This window comes from Lygodium microphyllum, chromosome 1 (genome assembly GCF_053477565.2).
Source record: "Lygodium microphyllum isolate KBCC chromosome 1, Lygodium_microphyllum_v1.1.10, whole genome shotgun sequence".
NCBI classification, from domain to species: Eukaryota; Viridiplantae; Streptophyta; class Polypodiopsida; order Schizaeales; family Lygodiaceae; genus Lygodium; species Lygodium microphyllum.
The window spans coordinates 79,230,339-79,254,403 of NC_141135.1; the positions used below are offsets into that span (position 1 = coordinate 79,230,339).

Sequence of the window (24,065 nt, forward strand, 5' to 3'; positions counted from 1 at the left end):
ATCCTTTGAAAAGTCGAGGCATACGAGGATGGGGGTTGAAGTGAGTAAGTCTTTCAGCTACTAAAATTTGCGGTCAGCCAATTCATCCCATAGGAAAGCCTCTTTTTTTCAACTTCTCTGTTAAGGGGGCTGAAATTGTGGCATAATGGTGAATAAATCTCCGATAAAAAGAGGAGAGTCCAAGAAAACCATGCAAGGAGGTAGTGGTAGTGGGGGTGGGCCACTCTCGGACACATTGCACTTTCTTAGGATCAGCTTGGATGCCTTTTTCACTAACAATGTGTCCCAAGTACTCAACCTCTATTTGCATGAAAACACACTTGCTTTCTTTGGCAAATAGCCAGTGCTCTCTTACTACATCAAAAATTTTCCTGAGATGCTTCAGATGCTCATGCAGTGACTTGCTGTAAATGAGTATATCATCAAAGAATACCAACACAAACTAGAAAAGCCATGGCTACAATATTTTGTTCATTAAGCTCTGAAATGTGGCGGGTGCATTACTGAGCCCAAATGGCATGACAAGGAAATGGTACAAGCCACGGTCAGTCCGAAAGGCTGTTTTGACTTCATCACCCACCCTCATTCTGATTTGGTGGTAATCGGATCGCAAATCAATCTTGGTGAAGTAGCGTGCTCCCTTGATTTCATCAAGCAAGTCATCAATTCGAGGGATGGGGTATCTATTTTTTACGGTGATCTTATTGAGATCATGGTAGTCAATGCACAACCAGAAGGATCCGTCCTTTTTCTTAACCAATAGAACCGGAGAAGCATAAGGGGAAGAGCTAGGCTCTATGAATCCCATTTCAGTGAGCTCCTTGACTTGCTTTGCTACTTCCTCTCTCTCACAATTAGAGAGTCGATATGGGGGTTTATTAATGGGCTTGGCATGGGGCTCCAAGTCAATCGGGTGATCCACCGATCTCTGAGGGGGAAGGGTAGTGGGGGGCTGAAATAGGTCCTCATATTCAGCCAAAAGTGCTTTTAGTGCTGCATTTTGCTTCCCCAAGGTGTGTTGGTCATCATTATCCTTATCCAAATGCAAGACAAAGATCTGGGAGCATTTCTTGAATTCCTTTTTGAGTTGTCTTGCTGTTATAAGCTGAAAATTTGCAAATTCTTTGATTTCCTCCAAGTGTATAAGCTGCCCATGCATTACAAACTCCATATACAGCTGAGAGAAGTCCATAGAGATTTTTCCCAACTGCTGAAGCCAATCACATCCCAAAAAAACATCCATGGGGCCCATATCAAGGGTAATTAAGTCCACCTTTGTTGTGTAATTTTCAGCCAGCATAAGAGACACTTGTGTGCATACATGGGAGCTCACTTCCTCATTTCGATTGGCCACTTGAACCCTAAGAGGTTGTTGTATTTCAGTGGAAACACATGTCAAATGGCCAAAGTCGATTTATTCACAAAACTGTGCATAATGCCACTATCTATGAGGATGTATACACTCTTGCCATCAATGTTACCATGCATTTGTAGTGTGTTCGGGCTCCTAGAGCCGGTCCATGCATCCACGGAGATCAAGCAAGCTGATATAGTGGTGAATGAGGGGTGCCAAGGGTCATTCCCAAGCATGTCATCAATGGGGCAGCCACCGGGGTCAAAAGGGAACCCATCCGGTGAGTCATAAAACTGATCGGTATCAAGATCCTCTTCATATTCAACATTTTCAGCAAGTGTCATTATGGGAAGTTGTCATGCAAGTCCTCTTCTAACTTGTCACTATCTTCTAGCACATACATGCTATTAAACTTGATAATGGCATTCTTAAAGGGGCATTTGGATGCATGATCAGTCATGTACTTATCCCCGCATTAAAAGCACAAGCCTTTGGCTTTTCTGTCCTTGATAACTTCAGGAAGAATGAATTTTTGACCGTTAGGACTGAAGCCATTCCTTGTCTTATTTTCAGCATACTTTGGGTCACTTTTGGAGGGTGGTGCTGTCCCAAAACTACCATATTTCCATTCAGCATTAAAAGTGGGGTAAGTAGGGATTTTGGGGCTACCATTCCCTGCATTGTTGCTGCGATAATTGCTAGCATATGGGGGTTTCCTGATAGAGTATCTTTGGGCTGCATGCCCTCATTGCGAGAGTATTTCTAACCATAGCGTTCAGCCAATTGTATGGCTGCAAATAGGGTGGTTGGCTTTTGAGCCATTACATCAGCTAAGAGATGCGCATCTAGCCCATAAATGTATCTATGCAATTTGCCCTCATCATTGACTGCCTCAACATAAATGGATAGGTTCATAAATTGGCTGGTGTACTCCCTCACGGTGAGATTTTGCTGATCAAACTGATACCATTGCCTAGCCAAGTGTTCTTTTTCCACCGGGGAGACAAAAACTTGGATTATATGCATCTTGAACTCTTCCCAATCACGAAACTGCTGATTTTCTCTTTGAACGAATATCCACCATGTGTGGGCAAAACCTTCTAAATGAAGGGAGGCAAAAATAATCTTCGCCTCATCGGTACAGGGGCATATGAGAAAATAGACTTCCAATTTAGAGGTCCATTCCTCTAGTTCAGCTGGGGATGAGGACTGCCCATTGAATTTAGTAAACACAATCTTGTCACGTAGCTCATTTGGGCCTTGCTGCCCATGAATGGCATGTGCTACATGCTGCCCATAAATGCCTTGCTGTCCAATCCCCGGCTGTCCAAAATTTCCATGGGGGCCATGCTGCCCTTGCATTACATGAGGACCAAATTGCCCATTAGGACCTTGCTGTCCAAAATGTCCATGTTGCCCATTACCATATGCGTGTTGCCCATTGCCATGTGCATGCTGCCCATTGCCATATGCATGATGCCCATTAACATATGCATGTTGCCCATTGCCATGTGCATGCTGCCCGTGTACTTCGTGCATTCCATGCTGCCCAAGATTTGCATTGGGGCCACTCCCTTGAGTGTGCAAATAGCTTCCGTTACGAGGGAGTTGGGGTGCCAAGGATGGGCTTGAAGGATTCGTAACGGGGGAGGGAAGGAGGGGTTCATCATGTCGGGTGGAAGGCTCACCCGTCTCATAAGTGCTATGGGGAATGCCATGGGTACCACTGAGACCTTGTGGGCTATGCCTGGTCTCCAAGGGGGGAGGGTGGTTAGTCTCACGGGGAGGGACATACTCCTTGGGTCGATCCAAGAGGGGGGCAATGGCGGGGATGAGGGCGCCCATGCACTCTATGAGTAAGTCCATCTTGGCCATCATCTCGGAATGACAGTGATCTTGGCGGGTTTCCATCTCCCTGTGGCATTGCTCCATCTCTCGATGTCGTTCAGCATGATGGGTCTCATGTTGGCATAAGGTTTGGTTGAGCAGAGATAAGCAGTCTATCTTGGGGGCACTCTCTTCAAACATGTCTTCACGATCCTCCTGGGCTGAGCTAGGATCATTCATTGAGGCATGGGAGTCCCTTATTTCACGCTGAAAGTCCTCTTGGGCCTTTGCTTTACCCTTGTGGCCTGCCATCCCAAGTGCAGTCCACCTGACCCGTTGTTACAGAAATGACGATATCTTGAGCTAGAAAGCTCCAATTTCCAAAATTTTTGATTCAAATGAAAGCCCTCAATCCCCTCTACAAGGGTATGTAAAAATATCTTTGATAGTAAATGATCAAGGCTTTGCTATAATCACTTTTTGTGGGCTGACTATGTAGGACTGCTGCCTGTCCCACAGTACCTCTGGGCATAAAACTAAGTGTATCTCCCAAACCGTAGGGCGGAATAGGGAGGTTTTAGTTCAAATCGAAGGGGGGGATGCCCTCTTCAAATCAAGCCATAGATCCTGCACTCAGTCACACAAGAAGGCTTTGCTTTAATCAAGTTTTGCGGGCTGACTGTGTAAGACTGCTGCCTGTCCCATAGTACCTCTGAGCACAAAACTGAGTGTATCTCCCAAACCGTAAGGCAGAATGGGGAGATTTTTAGTTCAGATTGAAGGGGAGGATGCCCTCTTAGAATTGAGCTATAGGGCCCGCACTCAGTCACACAAGAAGGCTTTCTTGTAATTAAGTTTTGCGGGCTGACTGTGTAGGACTGACTGTCTACAATACCCTGCAAAGACTTTCTCAAGGAGCATACCTTATCCCAATGGTGAGGGTCTTATCCCAAACATCCATGGACTCAACGGTGGCTCTCAATGCCACATAGAGCCATATATCCTTTGCATCCGTAGTTCATTGTTGAGACCATTTCCATAACTGCATACCCTGTCCTTCTTGCATGTATCCACCATACATTACCAAGTGATTCATAACATTACCAATGCATGTAGGGGGTTGTAGACTCAAATGATCAGGGCTCGGCCTATTCCATCAAATGTACCTGCACCTGCAATAATTCTTTGTATTAGCTATATATAGTTCGTCTATATATAGCATCCTTGGTCCCCTCTATATATTCCAACTATGTGTGCTCACTTGATGCACTTCTGGGGTTCCACTTTCAGTGTCTCGTGTCTCTCTTCTCCTCTCTCTTCCTCCATTCCTTGTCTCCCTCGCGCACTGTTCAACATGCTATCAGATCCAGATTCTGAAATGTACATCTCAGTAGTCAAAATCACGTGAAGTGATGCATTGTTTCCTCTTTATTGAGTGTGCCCTTCACTCTTATGCCTGCGAGATCATCCAAGAGGTCGGCATCATTCTCCGTATGCCCCAGGCCGTCATGGCCACCGCTCAGATCCTCCTCCATCGCTTCTACTGCAAGCAGTCCTTCAAGGACTTTGATGCCTGGAGCATGGCTGCAACCTATGTCTGGCTCTTGATGAAGCTCGAAGAGGAAGTCACCTCCAACCGTGGTGAGAAGCGATCTCTTCTCCAGGACATTGTCATGACGTTCGACCGCATTCGTGTGTGCAGGGAAGGTGTTCCGCCTCTTCCTCCCAATTTGGAGGCTTACACAAGTGAAGAGATGAACTGCTGAAGCTGGAGATGCGCCTTCTGGTGGAGCTAGGGTTTGTCTGCCACATGGAGCACCCTCACAAGCTTCTTCTCAGCTACCTCAACCTTCTTCGCCTGAACGGGGTGCAGGAGTTTTGTCAAGAGGCTTGGAACATGGAATTGCATCTACCAAGGCAGTACTTATAGGTGATGTTACAGTTGCCACTCGCTCAACACATCGGAGTGAAGATTCGATGGAGAAAATCTCCCACAACCAAAGTGAAGACAAATACAGCTCTAGCACGAAGTGTGATTCCCTTAGGCACAATAGTGGATCAAGGAAAAGATACAGCAGATCCTCGGAGGCATTGGAGGTCTCTAATAAGCATAGAAGAGCGGACATTTATTCACACCAAAAATCGCGCAAAAGATATGTAAGCAAGGTCATTCACTTTCTTATGTGCAACCAAATGATGCGAAGCTGCAGAGCAAGAAGGATGCAGTTCCTGTTGTATATGTTGATCGCCTCCAGATTGCTGAGCTGTGCAACCTCATCCAGAGTTTGGAATGTACCATATATCCATAAGCCTATTGACAATAGATTATTCAAAGGCAGCACAGCTGATGAGCTCTTGATATTCCATCTAATGATATGACATTTCTGTTGATGTTTCATTTGCACAATTTAGTATAATTTCTCATCATTTTAATTGCTACTATTTCATGTTTCATGGTTTCATTACACCACTTGATGGTTCAAGAATTCAAATATGATATAGCTGCTGACATTTCATTTTCCAGCTCATAATTTGTTTACATCTCGTCTATTATTCTTTCCAACTGATGATCGTATTCCAGCTTATAGTTGATGCGCTGATGATATTTTAATGATCGTAATATTCATCTCGTTATATTCCAGCTGATGATTGTCGGTATTTTGTTCATCATTTGATTATTCTAAATGTTTCTTTCTTCCAGTTGATTTTTGGCTCTTCATGCTACGTTTCATATCATTTCATCTATATTATAGCTAATGCGTTGAAATTATTCCACGCTTTGTTTATAAGAAATGTTTCGAGCTGATGGGATGATATTTCATTTCATTCTTATTCCAGCTGTTGAAATGTTCCAACTGATGTTTCATTATTATTCCAGCTGTTGAGTTGTTCCAGCTGATGTTTCATTCCTTATTCTAGCTGTTGAGTTATTCCAGCTTATGTTTCATTCCTTATTATTCCAGCTGTTGAGTTGCTCTAGCTGATGTTTCGTTCTTTATTGTAGTTGGTTGTTGAGTTGTTCCAAACCATGTTTCCTTCTTTATTCTTATTTATTCTAGCTCTTGAGTTGTTCCAGCTAATGCTTCATTATTTTTGTTTTCTATTCTAATGTTTGTCTATTCTAGCTTATGATATACGAGCTGATGTTTCATTGTTTCCAGCTCTTGTTCATCTATTCCAGCTGATGTTTTGTTGTTCCCAGTTGTGTTTTGTTCTTTCCTGCTGATGTTTCATTGTTTCCAGCTGTTGTTTGTCTATTTTCAGTTGATTTGTCTGTTTCAAGCTTATGTTTATTCTACTTGATATTTTATCTATTCTAGCTAAGGAGCTGATGTTGCAGCTAATGTTTTCACCTTGATAATGCTCATCTCGTCCATTCTTCTTTCCATTTTCTGGTGGTATACCAACTGCTATTTCGTATATTCTAGCTGATGAGCTGATGAAATTTTTATCGTATATTCTAGCTGTTGAGTTGATTTATGACATTGTGATTGTGTTCTAATGTTGATATAACATTTTCTATTAAGTTTTTGATGTCACAGATTATGCTGCATAACCGATTATATCCACACTCAAGATAAAGAAATTTCATGGCCCTTTATCTTCTTCGATTCCTTCATCTATTGTAATTCAAGATTGATGTAGCTCCTTCATTTATCTATAGTAATTTAGGAGTGATGTAGCTCCTTCAATGCCTACAAACAGGCACTTGTATATTCAAGAGTGATTTAGCTCCTTTCAACTTTGTAATAATATCTTTTCAATATTAATATAGCAGTAGGGCTATATAGAGCTATGGGATTTTATCTTGAGCCCCCAAGGGTTTTTTCATCCACAGTTAGGGACCTTTATTTGAGCGGGGGTATTAGCTATATATAGTTTGTCTATATATAGCATCCCTGGTCCCCTCTATATATTCCAACTATGTGTGCTCACTTGATGCACTTCTGGGATTCCACTTCCGGTGTCTCATGTCTCTCTTCTCCTCTCTCTTTCTTTGTTCCTCGTCTCCCTTGTGCACTGTTCAACACTTTGGGCTCCGGACCACTAGGAGGTGGGCAAAGTTCCCCTCGGTCTAGGTTGTGCACCCCTTTAGGGTCTTTGATGGCAAGGGGGGTCACCCCTCTTTTGTCTTGCCATCTTGCTTGGCATCGAGCTTTTCCCCACCCGGAATATACATGGCAGACATTTATTAATTAAAAACCTAGCATGAGATGCATTTCAGGAATCAAAATTTTTGGCTTTTCCATGAAGTGCATGGAATTGGAATGGGGAATAGGGATAGAGAGCTTACCAGCAGTGACTCGCTGCCTACTCCCCCTTATACAATGGATTTTTTAAATCAATTCTTGGCTCAACCAATTCACAAGAAGCCAAATGGGTTATGGGTAAGCAAAAATATAATCTCAATGAAGCTTCAGCATGAGTAAAATCCATTCCAATGCCATAAGATCAAAGGGAAATGACTGAGATTAATATTCAGCATGCATACAATGTCTGGGACTCCTATTACCTACTTGGACTCATACATTCTCTCAAACAAGTGGATAGGATTCAACAAGAGGCTTAAATGGAGAGAATGAGAGCCAAGAATCGGTTATCTTGAGTCTTTTGAAGAAGAAGGCATCCACTAATGCCACTTCAATCCTTCATGAGAGCTCCAATTTAATCCCACATGCTCCATAACTCCAAAATGGTTGTGCTCTATCAAGAAAGGATGAAGTCAATCTTGGGGAAGAAGGATTCTCCCATGGGGAAAGGGTATTGCTTGCATAGATTGATCAAGGGGGTGATTCCTTCCAAATGAGCACTCCATAATGCCTTCTTGCTTCCAAGAAGCCTTCAAATCTTGAGAATGAGCTCCAATGTGGCTGTAGCTTGGGGTAGGATGGCTTAGGACCTTCCCATGAAGAGCTCTTGCTGAAATTGAAGCTCTACTTCCATAGCCATGGCTGCCCAAAAGTGCATGTCTTCAAATCTTGCTTCTAATCTTCTTCCCGTGCTTCTTCATGGCTGAAATCTTGAGCTAGGCTTGAAGAGGGACTCCCGGGGACCAAGAAAAGATCAAAATCTTCAAGATTTTTGAGCTTGATGCTAAGGTTCCATGGCTGCCATGGACTGCACAAGATCAGGGTTTCTTGAAGTGGAAAGAAGAGTCCAAGAGCTGAGGAGGAAGCCTTCAATGTTGCCCCAGAGACTTGCCAAGGGCCAGGAATGAGATCCAGGGAGGAGACAAGGGCTGGGGAGCTGTCCAACAGGCCAGGAAGCAGCCCATTTTTTGCACTGTAAATTTCGAGGCTGCTCCTGGAGGGTTGGGGATGACCACCCAGCTCAGCCTTGCTTGATCAGTGGCTCTTGAGCTTCAGAAGGTGAAGGGGCAAGGCTGATGCTTCATGGAAGAAGGGGGAGAGCAAGATTTGGGGCTGGTTTCCTCCATGGGAGCTTGCAGGCAGCTTGTGGAAGGAGGAGAGAGAAGGTCTTCTTGAAAAGTAACTGAGATTTTGGCCTTCTCTAATTGTGCTACCCTCCCTTTTTCCCAAAACCCTCAAGAAAGTTGCATGAAAATTAGTGATGACATGTCAAATTTGTGTGCCCGCCTCCAGATGTGTCCATGGTTCTTGGGAAAGCTCCAAGAAAGGCTGTTATAGTCATCAAGAGGGCTGACAGCCTGCCTGAGTACTCCTGTGTACCTGTGAGAGAGATGTAACTGGAGTTTTCTAACTGTGGGAAGCTATGAGAGCCCTAAATCTATGGGAAAAGAGAAGGATCAAGGACAAAGCTCTGATACCACTTGTAATGAAAGAGACCTAACTGTCCTAACTAAGGAGAAGGAGAGAGAGAAGGACTGCAGGAGAAGAGGGAGAGGAGAGAGAAAGGCAAGAAGAAGAGAGAGAAAGAGGGAAAAAGGAATAAGAAGAGGAAGAAGCCATGGAAGCTTGAGAAGGTGAAAAGAGAGTTTCTTGATAATTTCTGTGATGCCTCAAAATACCCTTACACCTTATATACCGTCAATGTGACTGGTATGTTCCCATGCCATGTTCCCATGATCCCCGTTCATTACACTCTATACTCTCTTGTCTCCCTTATCTAAGATTGCACACAATGTCTTGTCCTTCTCTTCCAACCCTTACAATTGCAACATGAGTGTACCACACAAAATCTTGCCTTGCTTTCATAGCAATGAGCCAAGGTCTTCCTAGTATAATTGGATAGCCCTACTCTTTGGATGACAACACATGTATATCTACTTCCATTTAAATACAACATGCTCTAACCTTCACATCTTTTATCACACCAACATAATTGATAGGAATATTATATGACATTTTGTCTTTAAAAGAAGTCTTGGGTCCACTTACCTCTAGATCCAAATGATGCATTAGCTTATCATTTATCACATACGTTTGTGCATCCCAATCAACATATTCCTTGGGTACTCTTTGTCCTTTGATATAAGTGTCTACTATTGGTAGCACGTCCTCAATGCCTTGGGCTTTAATTAAGCCCACCTTATTTATTGCTCTTCTTGTACTCACCATATGGGTCCATTGTCGTCAATGTGGTGATAGATGTAATGATTGTGGCCATGCGAGTCTTGATCCTTGTGTTAACTCATAACCTTTATTCGACTATAGGGATGAACTTCCTCTCCTAATGCATAACCTTTCATCCCTATCTTATGCCAAGGGTGATCAGACCTCTTTTCCCAATTCATTCTTTCTTTTCAAGTGCCTTTCCCATGTCCACCTTGCCATGGTGCTAATTCTCAGATTTATCAACCTGAGATTTCTTGATAAGCATCGTATCAACCTCTACCATTTTTCCTTTTTCTTGTTCTTTTTTCTCCAAACCAGTCATGTTCATAACATGATCTTCTAGCTTTGTAACTGGTATTTGGAGTGTTACTCAAGGTCTTAGAATTTGTAGCTATGGTGGGGTTTGCAAAAGGGACTAAGCCAAGGTGGAAGGCTTTTCTCTAGGAGGTGTAACTTGTTGTTGGCGTTGTTTCATGAGCAGTGATTGAAGATAATCCTCTCACACAACCTGAAAACAAGAGGACAAGGAGTACCGGTTTGAATATATGACTTTGTTTACATAATTTATTGAATAAGAAAAATTTCAAATATAAATAAATTGCCGAAACTTGAGCCACAAGTTGGAACCTTGCAAGAACTAAGGACCAATGATATAACATAAAAAGTTTAGTTTTCTTCCACCTTGGCTTGTGTGACCCTTCTCTCTTACAATAAAAAAGTTTTAGATCACATAAGAAGTTCTTCTCCTTATATCATTTTTTCCTGCATACAAACATGCCATGTGTAACAAAAACTTAAGATTTTCCTTTTACATTTAGCTTTTAAAAAAATATTGATTCTTTTTCTCCTTTGTTGAAGGATTCAAATCCTTTCCATGCTCATGAAGCTTTTGGCCTCCATCCATCTTGATAGCCCTAAAACCCGTGAATTGTGATACCAAACACTCAAAATATTTTCCCAAGTACATCCAAATATGGATACATACATCTTGCATATTGCAAAATCATCAGAGATGCATGATAAGCCATTCCCTTCATTTTTTGACAACCTAGGTAATTTATAGTCTAATAGGTTACCTCTACCATGATAATTTCATTTTTGTTGGTCTTCACAAGAGTTATTCCTCACTATACTGGCTACAATATTAGGCTAATTGGTTTTTTATATGCAAGTAGTGCCTTGTTAATCCATCAACATTCTTCCTCACTTCTCACTGTGTCTCTCATGTCATGGTGCTAGTTGAATCTATCTTTGTCTTGTGATGAACACAAGAAAGTTTCATCATTGTAGTATTGGAAGGACTCATGTTGTTAAACTTTTATCATCACTACTTTTCCTTGTTCTTATATGTGATGGCAACACTATAGCATACAACCTCAATGTAGGTTTTTTAAACTTGTACATCATATGTTACAAGCTTTGCAGCAATTTTCTCTCAATCATCAAGATGAGAGCCACCCAACACTTCTCTGCTGTCAAACATAATCACCCTTTTCAACTTGGCTTCCCTTTCTTTTTATAACAAATCACCTCCATTTAGTTTACACTCTGTCCATAAAAATGATACCAACTCTTCTCAAAGCACCCAAACTATTTGGTTTCATAGATTACTATATTAGAATGATACGACGATCCATTTCTAATACTATTCAATTGGCTATCAATGTGGAAGCATAAGTAAAAACACCGCCATAGAGAGAAAGTAACTCAACGGACCATCTTTCCTTCTATCATGCCATGACCAGTTGCTCCAGTTAGTGCCTCTAGCAACAATAAAATGCATGTTTCAACACCATTAAAAAAATCCCATATGACAGCAACCACTTTAACTCTTTAAAACATTGAACATATTCCTCATTTCTATTCATGATAAAGATATTTGCCTACACAAAGACTTAATGTTAATCTCCTAAAGGTAATGTTATCAACTCCAATCAAAATCCTAATACCTCCATTATAGATTTCTTTGTCGAGCTTACAAAATATATTGTCATTTTGGCCATCAAATCCACTTATCTAGCCCTCTCTATAAATAGTGTCACCTAGAATACCATGATCCAATAGATAGAAGGGAGGGGAATCCCCTAGATGATGATAGATTGCCAATCCACTATAATAAAAGGCATCTAAAATTGGTGTTGTAGCTTCGTTTTACCCTCCACATGTCATGTTTTATTTCTAAAAGACTCCATGCATGACAACTAGCTTTGTAAGAAATACTCTTTCCTCATCTAACAACTCCCAATTGTAATCATTCAAATCTCCCTCGTAGCATATAGAACTAGCCTAGATCATCTACATCCAAGGATATGACATTTTGCAAAGCTCTCTTGGCCACATTATACTCACCATGATTTGAAGATAATTACACATGATTTGAAAAGAAATGCAAAGTTGAAATCCATTCCATGTAATCACATAGTCAGTGCAATACATGAAAAGATGAATGCACTTAAGAATTAGTGTCTAGTCTATCTATAAGTGCATATACATCATGCAAAAAGAAAACACAATTCCTTGGTTAAACTATGGTCCTTAACCTCAACTCTCAGTCATCAAAATAATTGTTGAACTCCACTCTCACCTCTGAATTCTCCCAAATACCCATGAAACAATGCTCCTCAAGATGTTAACCATGTAAATAATCCATCTCACAACTATAGGCATCCTTCACGACCCTCAAACTCATCCAACCACCTTTCCCACGTATCCAATAGTTTCTAATTTGGTAATGAAAATCTGAGCTCTTATGTGTGCAAAGAACAATGCATGCACAATATAGGTGTTCACTCAAGTGCATCGTGCCATGCTAGTGCCTCACCAATAGTGCAATAAGTGCATCAATCCAACACATGGTATAGAAGTAATTAAGAAAATCAAAAGAAAATCTTCGAGTGTAGTGTATCTAACAAGTGTAATGTGATGTACTCCATGAACCTATAATCCCTGCTCTAGGCCAAGCCTCTCCTACAGTTCTTCTTCAATAGAGGCAAAAACACATATCATGTCCCTCTTTACCACAATTATATCAAACATATTTTCTCGTTGGTATCCATGAAGCTTGACCATTTCCACCACTAGCTACTATTGGAGGTTGTTGTTGTGAAACCCTAACACCCTACATGAAATTGATTGAATGATTATCTAGTCGATTAGTTATCCTTTTAAGTAATTCTTATGGGAGAATTTGTGAAAATTATAGGTGGTGGTGGTGATTGGACAAGCAAGCAGGTATGGTTTGTGATTACAAATACTCCACCTTTCACACTTGGGATAGAATCTCAATTTTTAATCCTTAGCTCTTGCCACTTTTATAGCCTCTTCAAATGTAGTGAGCAATTTTCTTTTAACCTTCTCTTGGAGTTTAGGAAAAGGTCCTACCATAAATATTTCTTTCACAAGGAAATCAAGGGCTCTCCCTCTAGTGGGTAGTGTAGCTGACCATCTTCCCCAGACGCTCACAAACTTAGATTCATCATTAGCATAATCTTCAAGATATTTTTGGCATAGTTCAAAGAGTTATCTCCACAAAGCTTTAGGAGCATCACCTTCTCCATATTGGAGAAAAAATACATTGTTTAAGGCCTCCTATGTGGCTTTACTCTTATCACCCAAGCCATGATACCAAACCCTTGCTTCCTTTTTAAGAACCAAAGGTAGACCACAAAGCTCCATGGCCTCATCATCCCTTATTAAGAGACAAGGAGATGGATTTTCAAACTATCCATGAATTTAGCAGCATTCTCCCTTGGATGACCAAAGAAACTTGAAATGACATGATTACAAGATTATTGTTGTTCAAAATATGAAAGGATGAAGAAGTAAGATAAAGGTTATATTTTCACAAAGTGGTCTATTTTAGGATGAAGATCATGACATCATATAAATTTTGATAGTTGATGATGGGAAGGATAAATGGATCCACTAAAGCATTAATTTAAGTTAGTATTTATGGCCCAAACATGAGAGCAATACATTGTTGAAAATTGATTTTTCTACTAAAGATGATGTGGACTAATTAAAAATAAGAAGGAATAAATGGCATATTATTTTTAAATGGTTGATTTTTTGTACCATAAATTTTCATATTCGATAAAAAGCTTAGCAAATATTAACTTTTATCTCCAAAAGAGAAATAAAAGGTTTCTTGTAGAATGTTCTTTTCAATGGAGACACCAATTAATGAGAGAGAAAATGACCACTTGTGGCCTCTACACAAATTGGATTATTCTCCTCATATTAAGAAATATGAAAGGGGCATCGCCTAGCAAAATTAAAAGTGAGTTGGAGAAATCTTTATACACATGAGTAGAGGTAATGATGGTGATGATGTGAAAGAGGAAGAGAGAAGAAGGTATAGTACAATATAAAGTAAATGATTAAAGACACTAATATTTAGAGTTACAAATAATGCATCTCAACCCAAAAATATGGGGAGGACATGCACATACAAGTAGAGAAATAATGGTGGTGATGATGTAGGGAGAGAGTGAGGAGGAGGGGTGGAGAGAATGATGATGTGGAGGAGTTTGGGATAGTGGAATGGGGAGGATAGGAATAATGGGGGGATGGAGAATATGACTTAAAGAGGGTGATGATATAATGAAGTGGAAGATAAGGAGGATAATGGAGTTGGGAGATGAATGGGGAGTGAGGGATAAAGAAATGGTGTGTGTGGTGAAGTGAAGAAGAAGGGTGGTGGAGTGGAGAGGGATGGGAAAATGGTGAAGGAGAGAAAGAGAATATAGATAGTAAAAATGGTGGAAGAGTGGAGTATGTGTGTCCCCCTCAAAGGCTCAATGGGTCCCCTTTTATAAGCGCTAGGCTAGATTATATTATTTGCTAGTATAGTCTTGATTGATTATATCTCCAAATTGGTTAATACACAAACGTGATATAAGAAAGTGCATGGAGTCACTCTTCATAATGCATTTTGTTATCTTGTGTGTATAAGTCGTCATAGTCAAGCTTTCCAAATATAATAATAAGAAAATAAAATGTAAACTACAAAGGTTAAAAAATGTGAGGGAGAGTTGTACATATGCATTAATAGTATGATGTGAGATTTTACAATATGGAATGGATACTTTTACTAGCGAATGAGTACTAGAGAGAATGTGAAAAAGTATATACAATTCTTACAAAATGATCTCATCCTAAAAAAGGATAAGAAACTAAATTTGAAGAGAGATTTATGGAGGAAAATGCTTTGAATAATAATTATAAAGAGTCTAAAACCTCCACCATTATAGGTGTGGCCTTTGTAACGAATCCATTCATGCATAAATATATTGTTAATTTTTTTTCTTTTGGTGGCCCAAAGCTTTTTTCATGTATGTACTAATTATGAAGCTTCAAATATTAAAAAAATTATATCATAATTAATTTAATAATGTACTAGAAAAAGTGAGATGCATGAAAATGGATAAATATAAGTGAGAGTAAAAAGAAAATCAGATGTATGTAACACATGGGATAGTTATTTGAGTATTTGAGTATTTTGTTAAAATACTCAAAGATATGTGTGTTTAATCTTGGCCCACCTCTTGTTTTCATTTTCAAAGATCTTCACCCAAAGTGATTGACAAGTTTGGGTTTTCTCATAGAAGGTGTCTTCATATCTTCTTATCCTCGTATTGACTTTCTTGTATACTTGTGGTACCATTTTCTTAAATGTGAGGAGACTCTTGTGTACCACTCCAAGGTTTTTTAATATTATGTGGTCTACCTCCAAATCCATCCAAGCCCAATTCTAAAATTATTGTAGATAAATATTTCCAAAATGAACATCTTTTAGAAATAATTTTCTTATGAGAAAAGTAGATTTCTTTTATTTGGTGGAAATGTGCAAGCATGTACAAACATTGTGTAATATTTCGGTTGAAAAATATTACTAGTCCGCGTGAGATTCATGCAAATGACAATTCCTGCATTGAAGTTACGGACGGTGCAATCTTTAAACTGTACGCGAGGTATCATGACTCTCCACTGGAAAAACAGGACGGAGGTTTAAAAACCCGCATAACCACAGGTGAACTCCCTCTTGAGGTCAAAAGGATAATAATAGGTTTATTGATTTTTTTTTAATTATTTACCTTCCCCTAGCCGATGCATGGCTGAGGGAAGGGAATGGGGTATCTTGGGCAATGGGGGAGGTGGAAGGAAAGAATCCATGTGGGGGGGCCACGTAGGGGGGGAGGTCCTCACTCCCCCCAGACTATATAAACCCCTTTGGGTAAGGGGGGAGAAGGTAGGCATGAGAGAAGAAGGCTACGGCAGGCCGTGGAGTGAGTGGAGGGAAGATTATTGAGGCATCGAGTGCCTGTTGCACCACGTGGAGGAAGAAAGAGAGAAGCCCCGCTGCGCCAGCTGCCGCCATACTGGAAGAGCCGCCAGCTCATGGAACGCTGCCGCCCAGCTACCAAATTGAACTGCTGCCACCATTCCGCCTCCTGTCCGCCATCAAGGCCTCCAAAATCCTCCTCGTCCACATAGTTCCTGATCCCCTTCTTCTTCCACGTGGCCATCACACATCCAAGAAGCTTCTTTTGGAAGCTTCTAAGGGGGCTTCCCTAAGCCCCCTTCCCGTGGATTCCCCACCCAAGTCCCTATAAAGTCCCCCCTTCTCATGGATTCCCCACACAAGTCCATATTACCCCCCACGGGTTCCTTTTAAACCCCCTTTTCCATTGCAACTCCCACAAGCCTTTTTACCCTTGGTTTTCTTTTAAAGGCCCTACTCCTGGAGACCCTATAAAGTCTGTTATAACCCAAGATTTTAAAGGCCCTTCCCTTTTGAACCCTCTGAGAGCCCAAATCTTTTTTCCCTCTTAAGCTTCGAAGTGGAAGCCTATAAGGTCTTCCCAATAGTTCCCTAATACACCTTTCCGGGGCTTTGAAGGAGAGGGAGCTACAAAGCCCTTCCCACTCGATTTCCCCCATAAGGCCATTGGAGAGGATTTCCTTAAACTACCGGGATATTTTTTTAAAAGAAAATAGAAGGCCCAAGCTCCGAACCCTAAGGCCTTCCAAAGCCCAATTCCGCAAGTCGGTGCTTCGGTCAAGGAAGCCGTACCTCAAAGGAAATTGCACGTACGAGGGAGACGGGCCAAGATCTTAAGACTGTGGCCAAGGCAAGAAGTTTGAATTCACGATGGCCCCTAAAAAGGCACAAGGCACAACCGCAGGAGGATCATCTCCTAACATTCATGTGGACATTTCACCGAATCCACAAGTCCAGGTTTTCTTCTTTTTTTTGGTTTACGTCGTAATATTGCAATTATGCATGGTTAATTCACGAAAGCAAGATGCGCTTTTACGATTGAAAAACATTGGCTATCTTAAGGGAAATAACTCACAACTAAAGAATCGGTCATTTGTATTTCTCAAAGAAACGAACGAAAGAAGAACATAAGACGTCTATACATTCTTAGCAAGTTGTTTTTATGCATTGCAAAGTAACGAATTTAGATCAACTAATGATCATCTTTACAAAGTCGAAATTATTGTTGTACACTTCGATTAGGCATGGAAATGATTCTAAGGCTGCATGAAGTAGATTAAACTCTAGTCAATTGGCATAAATCTCAATCAATTATGTAAGTAGTTATGAAAGGTTGTGTAATGCTCATTTAGCATACAAATAATTCATTTAGAAATGAAATTAGGAAAAGGTTGCAGGGTTCATTTTAACGTAAACCCTAAAAGCCTAGCAGCATGAATCGTGAATGCATGTTTTAGAAGGATCAATGGAAATTATGCCATAACTTAACCTACGCTTTGATCTTAACCAAAAAAATTTAGGGTTTGTAACTCTAAGCATATGTAGGCAATGAATCATGTGATTATGAGAATGGTATCGTAATTATCTTCATGAGTAGACAAGTAATTGGTTTACCCTAAACGCCTAAAACCGCTAAGGAATCACTTAGGAATGATTAAATCGATGCAACATACCCCAAGTGCTAACTAGGGTTTAGCACGTTGAGGACATGACCTAGTCGCTCTTATTGCCAAGCTGAAACTCTCATACCCTAAAGACATGTCCACATTCACGGAATGTAGGGACAACAGAACATATTTGCAAGAAACGATCTAGGGTTTCTACCCTAAGGATCGCTCGCTAAAAAGATGAAACTCGGTTTGAGTTGGAACCCTAGGACCGACAATGTTGGCCTAGTGCAATCAAGAACAGATTGGATATGAAGACACCCTAACCCTGTTTGCTATCTAATCATGATTCTGTGATTAGAAGACACCATTCGATGAGTAAAATAGTCCCATGGATTAGATGTGACACTTCTGCAACAAGTTGCAGAGTCACATGATCTTGTGATTTGATCACAAGGGAACGGCCAATTCCTCGAAATAAGATTGGCAGATTCTCACGCAAGTTTATCTTGCAAGAGGAGAAATAATCGTCGTGATATAGTACCTTTCTTGGGTAAAGTAACCAAGATACAAGGATTAGATATTTGCTTGGAAGCAAAAGACCAATTAGTAAATTGGAATAACATATTTACTGCTAATAGAACTTAAGGTATTGGTTAAGTTGGGTTAGTAGGGTACGGCCCTAACCCAAGGATATAGGGTTAACAAACAAACCCTTGGGGATCTTGCCAAGTCACAATTGATCCTGGATCGAGTGCTGGATGCTTTCGGAGAGAAAGATTCACTCCTGAGCAATTGGCCAAATAAACGACCACTGGAATTGATTGTGCTTGTAACAGTTTTGAAAGCACTGTTTGCATTGTTTGCTCAAGGAACTAAAGGATGAAAAGATATCTAATGCTTCAGGTTGAAGGCCTAAAGGGAGAGGCAGCTTCAGTTACCCCCAACTGCCTACTTGACCCTAACCAAGGGGGTTGTTGACCGCGCCGGGAACATGGACCGAACCCACCGCGAGAGGTCTCTCCGTTGAGTTCTACTTGGAGTAGGAGGACGCTTGGGTGCCAGGGGGGGCTTTGGCCGTAAATCCCTTGCCTTCCGGGTCCTGCACAAGAGGCTAAGGAGGCTCGGGATTGGATCTCGAGGCCCGCATACTAGTTTACGGGCGGAAGCTTGGAATAGTGATCTCCCTGGGGATTACTGGATAGCCTTCGGGCGGATTATGGACAAGCCTATGGGCGGAACTCCTTGTATTTCAAAGATAAAATGATGAAATGTTAAAAAAAAAAAACTTGCTTGATATTGTTTTTCTATGCCACGTGATACGATTACGTGAAGGAACTAGTGCTTAACAGGATTAATTAAAGAAGCTGATTGTTATATGTCAAAATAATGTGTTAGATAATTACATAACTAAAACAAAGCGAGGAAAGTGCGGAGGATGGGCCATGGGCCCGTCGTACGGTTGGGTGGTCCCGATGAGCCGGGAACTTTTCTCAAAACTCGAAGAAAAGCGGGATGATCATCATCATCAAAATGAATAACGAGAGCGATGACGTAGAGTTACGTCGTACCCGATTTACGCTGTTTTAGGGGAACAGAATGGGACTATGCCTTATGGCAGAGAGGTTGAGCCTTGCATCCCTCTCGTTTCCCATTCTCCTTGAACCAAGTGCAGTGTGAATCCGCTTCGGACCTAGCGTTTCTGCGTAAAGTAGTTTGCTCACGTCTGACGCTAGTTGCTATTAGCTAATGAACAATCAGGAAAACCCTAATTCCGATCGATCCTAAGTGGGAATGGCCAGGATACTTCCGCTATGTGGCAGACGCGGGAAGACCTAGATCACAAAACCCGTAACATTCCATGGGAGTGCCGGGCGGAGTTTTCTAGACATCCTTTCCGATGGACTGCTAAGACGTGTCCTGGATGATACTAACGGACACGTTACAGTTGGTATAAGAGCAAACCAACAAAGGACTTGTTTTTAAGAAATTTTAATAAGAAGAAGTAAAGCAAATGTTACTGTCCAAAACATTTCCTTACTTTCAATGCTGTCTTGCAGAATTATTAAGCATGGAATAGGTTCTTAGTGTTTCGAGTCATGTTTATGACTGTGATGCATTCCACGGATTATCGACAAAGGGTTGAGATGATGAACATCCTAGACCGTATTTACAATCCATCGCCTGTGTACGTGGAACGGAGATGGATGGGTGTTTCAGGGATCTATTACATAATTGCCTATCGACCTGCGTACCTTCAAATTAACTTGAAGAGAATCAAGTGGATGGAGGATTTGAAGATCGTGAAGCTGTTCGTCTTTGTTGAGGCTCACGCAAACGCGACCCTATAGGTCGGGGGTCGAAGGGTTAACCAGAATAAGTATGTGTACGGGGAAGTGATTCAAAGAATCCCTGCCGACCGAATCAAGGTTTTGGGACGTCATGAGAAGAATGGATATCAAAGGAAAAGATACCCTAATCTTCCAATGAACTATCGATTCCTGAAAATCGATGACCCCAATCCGTACTACTACTCAGTTCCTGTAAACTGAATGCAACAACATCTTATTCTCCTCGAATTAATGTATCAACTTGTTCCATCGCCCCAAGAAATAATTGTACCTCGAAAGGGCTATGCTGATATGAATGGAATAAAACTTTTTTTTAAATCAACGATTGTCTTGACTGTGAATATTGATAAGGAAGTAAAGTGATTTGGTCACTTGGCTAAAGGAATACGTGGACGTAGTTTCTGAAGAGTTAACAGAACTCCCGCTAGATCATGAGATCAAGCTAGTAATAGAAGCTGCGCCAATTGCGAAGAGACCCTATAGAATGTCTATACCGGAAGCAATTGAGTTGAAGGAACAACTCAAGCAACTGTTAGATCAGGGTTACATCCGGCCTAGCAACTCATCGTGGGGAGCTCCAGTACTATTCCAAAAAAAGAAAGATGGGACACTTCGACTATGTATTGATTACCGAGGGTTGAATCAATCAACAGTCAACAACAAGTATCCTATTCCTAGAATAGATGAGCTTCTTGATCGTCTTCAAGGTGCAAAGATCTTTTCCAAGATTGATCTCAGGTCAGGTTACTATCAGATAAGGATCAAGGAAGAAGATATTCCAAAGACGGCCTTCAATACAAGATATGGGCACTTTGAGTTCCTGGTTATTTCATTCGGGCTTACAAATGCACCTGCCACCTTCAATAGATTAATGCAAGATATCTTTAGACCATATCTTGATGATTTCGTGCTTGTCTTCTTCGATGACACTTTAGTCTATTCTAAACAGGAAGAAGATCATGAACCTCAACTTCGGATTGTCCTTGAGACAATGAGGTCTCATAAGCTGTATGCAAAAATGAAGAAGTGTGCATTCTTCAAGCGTCAGATTGAATATCTGGGATTCATAGTATCATCAAAAGGAATATCTGTAGACCCAGCCAAGGTCAGAGATGTGCTTGAATGGCCAATACCAGTATCCGTCAAAGAGATACATAACTTTCTTGGATTGACAGGATGGTATAGGGTCTTCATAAAAAACTATGCTTTGATTGCAGCACCTCTTACAGACTTACTAAAGAAGCAGACTTCCATTACATGGTCAACTTCCGAAAAAAATAGCTTCGACAAATTGAAGCAAAGTTTGGTATCAGCACCTATTCTAAAACTTCCTGACCTCAATAAGGAGTTCGAGGTAGTAACTTGCCTTGGGGTGTGTACTTATGCAGGAAGGTCATCTAGTAGCATACTCTTCAAGGAAATTGAGGAGTCATGAAAAGAATTATGCCACGCATGATCTGGAATTACTAGCTGTCATCCATGCTCTAAAGCTTTGGAGACACTACCTGTTGGGTAACAAGTTTACTCTAGTAACCGATCATAAGAGTCTCAAATGGATTTTTACCCAGAACGAGCTCAACATGAGGCAACGTCGATGGATTGAAGTATTGGAGGAATATGATTTTGAAATCAAGTACCGACCAGGGAAGGAGAATGTAGTTGCTGATGCACTCAGTCCGCAAGGCATTCCTTAATTCTCTAATCTTGCAAAATCCATCAATAGCTAGATCTCTAGCCACAAAGGTGTCCATGCCGAACAACTCAATACTTGAGCTAGCTAGAGAGGAAGGATGCCATGATCTAGCCTATCAAAAGATGCTAAGGGAGATCTCTATCAAGGACGAGGATCAAAAGCTACAGGCTGAGTATCATGAATTCTCTGTCAATAGTGGACTTGTCTACTATAGAATGAGAGCATGTATACCAGCAAGCCAGTCACTTAAGCAGAAGATATTGTACGACGCTCATGATTGCCCTTTCTCAAGACATCCTGGCTATGCCAAGACTCTCAATACAGTTAGGAAGAGCTACTATTGGGAGAGTCTAAAAGGTGGCATTTTCAAATATGTCACTGAGTGTTTGTCTTGTCAACGTATTAAAATCGAATATGTCAAGATGCCAAGGAAGTTGCAACCACTCGACATTCCCCAAATGAAATGGAAATTCATCAGTATGGACTTTGTTGTTGGCCTACCCCAAGTTCAGGGAGGATACCACTCCATCACGGTTGTGGTTGACATGCTGACTAAGGTTGCATACCTTATTCTGGTAAAGACAAAATATAAAGCCTCAGACATTGCAAGGTTGTTTATCAAGGAGATATTCAAGCTACATGGGCTACCCAGAAGAATCATTAGTGGTCGTGACACTCTCTTCACATCACACTTCTGGAGAGCTATCTTCGAAGCCATTGGGACTCAACTCAGTTTTAGCACAGCTTACTATCCCCAAACTAATGGCCAAACAGAGCAAGTCAATCAAGTCATTGAGGATATGCTAAGGGCACACTGCTGTCGTGAGCCAAAAAGGTGGATTCAATACTTGCCTTTAGTTGAATTTGCCTACAATGCTTTTTACCAACAAAGCATTCAAATGACCCCTTTTCAAGCATTGTATGGTCATGACTGTCGAAGTCCCCTAAACTTCTCAGATCCAACCTTGAGGGTTGAAGCTTCAAGGCAGATGTTGGAAGAGATGGATGACCAAATAAAGTCAAGAAAACAGGACATCCAAGCCGCCAAGGATAGACAAAAGGCATACATGGACTTGAAGCAACAAGATAGAATCTTCGAGGAAGGAGACATGGTCTTCATTCGTGTACGACCACAGAAGAGTTCTCTATCCTTAGGAGATTGCAAGAAGCTAAGTCCAATCCCAGAGAACCTAAAGGTTCATAATGTATTCCATATCAGCCTATTGAAGAAGTATGCATCTAATCCTAACCATGTACTTGATGACCAACAAATTGTAATGCCTAGCCAAGGAGTCCTTGAGCTACCGCCTGACAGGATCTTAGATGTTAGGGAGAGATAATTGAGATCCAGAACCTTGAGAGAATGCCTCGTCCAGTGGAAAGATTATCCTGAATGACACTTGGATGGATGAAAGCACTCTCAACCATCAATATCCCCAATTTATCTCGAGATGAGGACATCTCGATTCCTCGAAGGGGGAGAGAATGTAATATTTCGGTTGAAAAATATTACTAGCCCGCGTGAGACTCATGCAAATGACAATTCTGGCATTGAAGTTACGGACGGTGCAATCTTTAAACTGTACGCGAGGTATCATGACTCTCCACTGGAAAAACAGGACGGAGGTTTAAAAACCCGCATAACCACAGGTGAACTCCCTCTTGAGGTCAAAAGGATAATAATAGGTTTATTGAATTTTTTTTAATTATTTACCTTCCCCTAGCCGATGCGTGGCTGAGGGAAGGGAAGGGGGTATTTTGGGCAATGGGGAAGGTGGAAGGAAAGAATCCATGCGGGTGGGCCACATAGGGGGGGAGGTCCTCACTCCCCCCAGACTATATAAACCCTTTGGGTAAGGGGGGAGAAGGTAGGCATGAGAGAAGAAGGCTACGGCAGGCCGTGGAGTGAGTGGAGGGAAGATTATTGAGGCATCGAGTGCCTGTTGCACCGCGTGGAGGAAGAAAGAGAGAAGCCCCGCTGTGCCAACTACCGCCATACTGGAAGAGCCGCCAGCTCATGGAACGCTGCCGCCCAGCTACCAAATTGAACTGCTACCACCATTCCGCCTCCTGTCCGCCATCAAGGCCTCCAAAATCCTCCTCATCCACATAGTTCCTGATCCCCTTCTTCTTCCACGTGGCCATAACACATCCAAGAAGCTTCTTTTGGAAGCTTCTAAGGGGAAGTTCCCTAAGCCCCCTTCCCGTGGATTCCCCACCCAAGTCCCTATAAAGTCCCCCCCTTCTCGTGGATTCCCCACACAAGTCCATATTACCCCCCATGGGTTCCTTTTAAACCCCCTTTTCCATTGCAACTCCCACAAGCCTTTTTACCCTCGGTTTTCTTTTAAAGGCCCTACTCCTGGAGACCCTATAAAGTCTGTTATAACCCAAGATTTTAAAGGCCGTTCCCT

General features: G+C 41.4%; 1 pseudogene; it reads left to right on the top strand.

Annotated features, from left to right (window-relative positions):
* Nucleotides 1-4,593: 4,593 nt before the first annotated feature.
* Nucleotides 4,594-5,208, top strand: LOC148041299 (cyclin-L1-1 pseudogene; annotated as a pseudogene).
* Nucleotides 5,209-24,065: the final 18,857 nt, after the last annotated feature.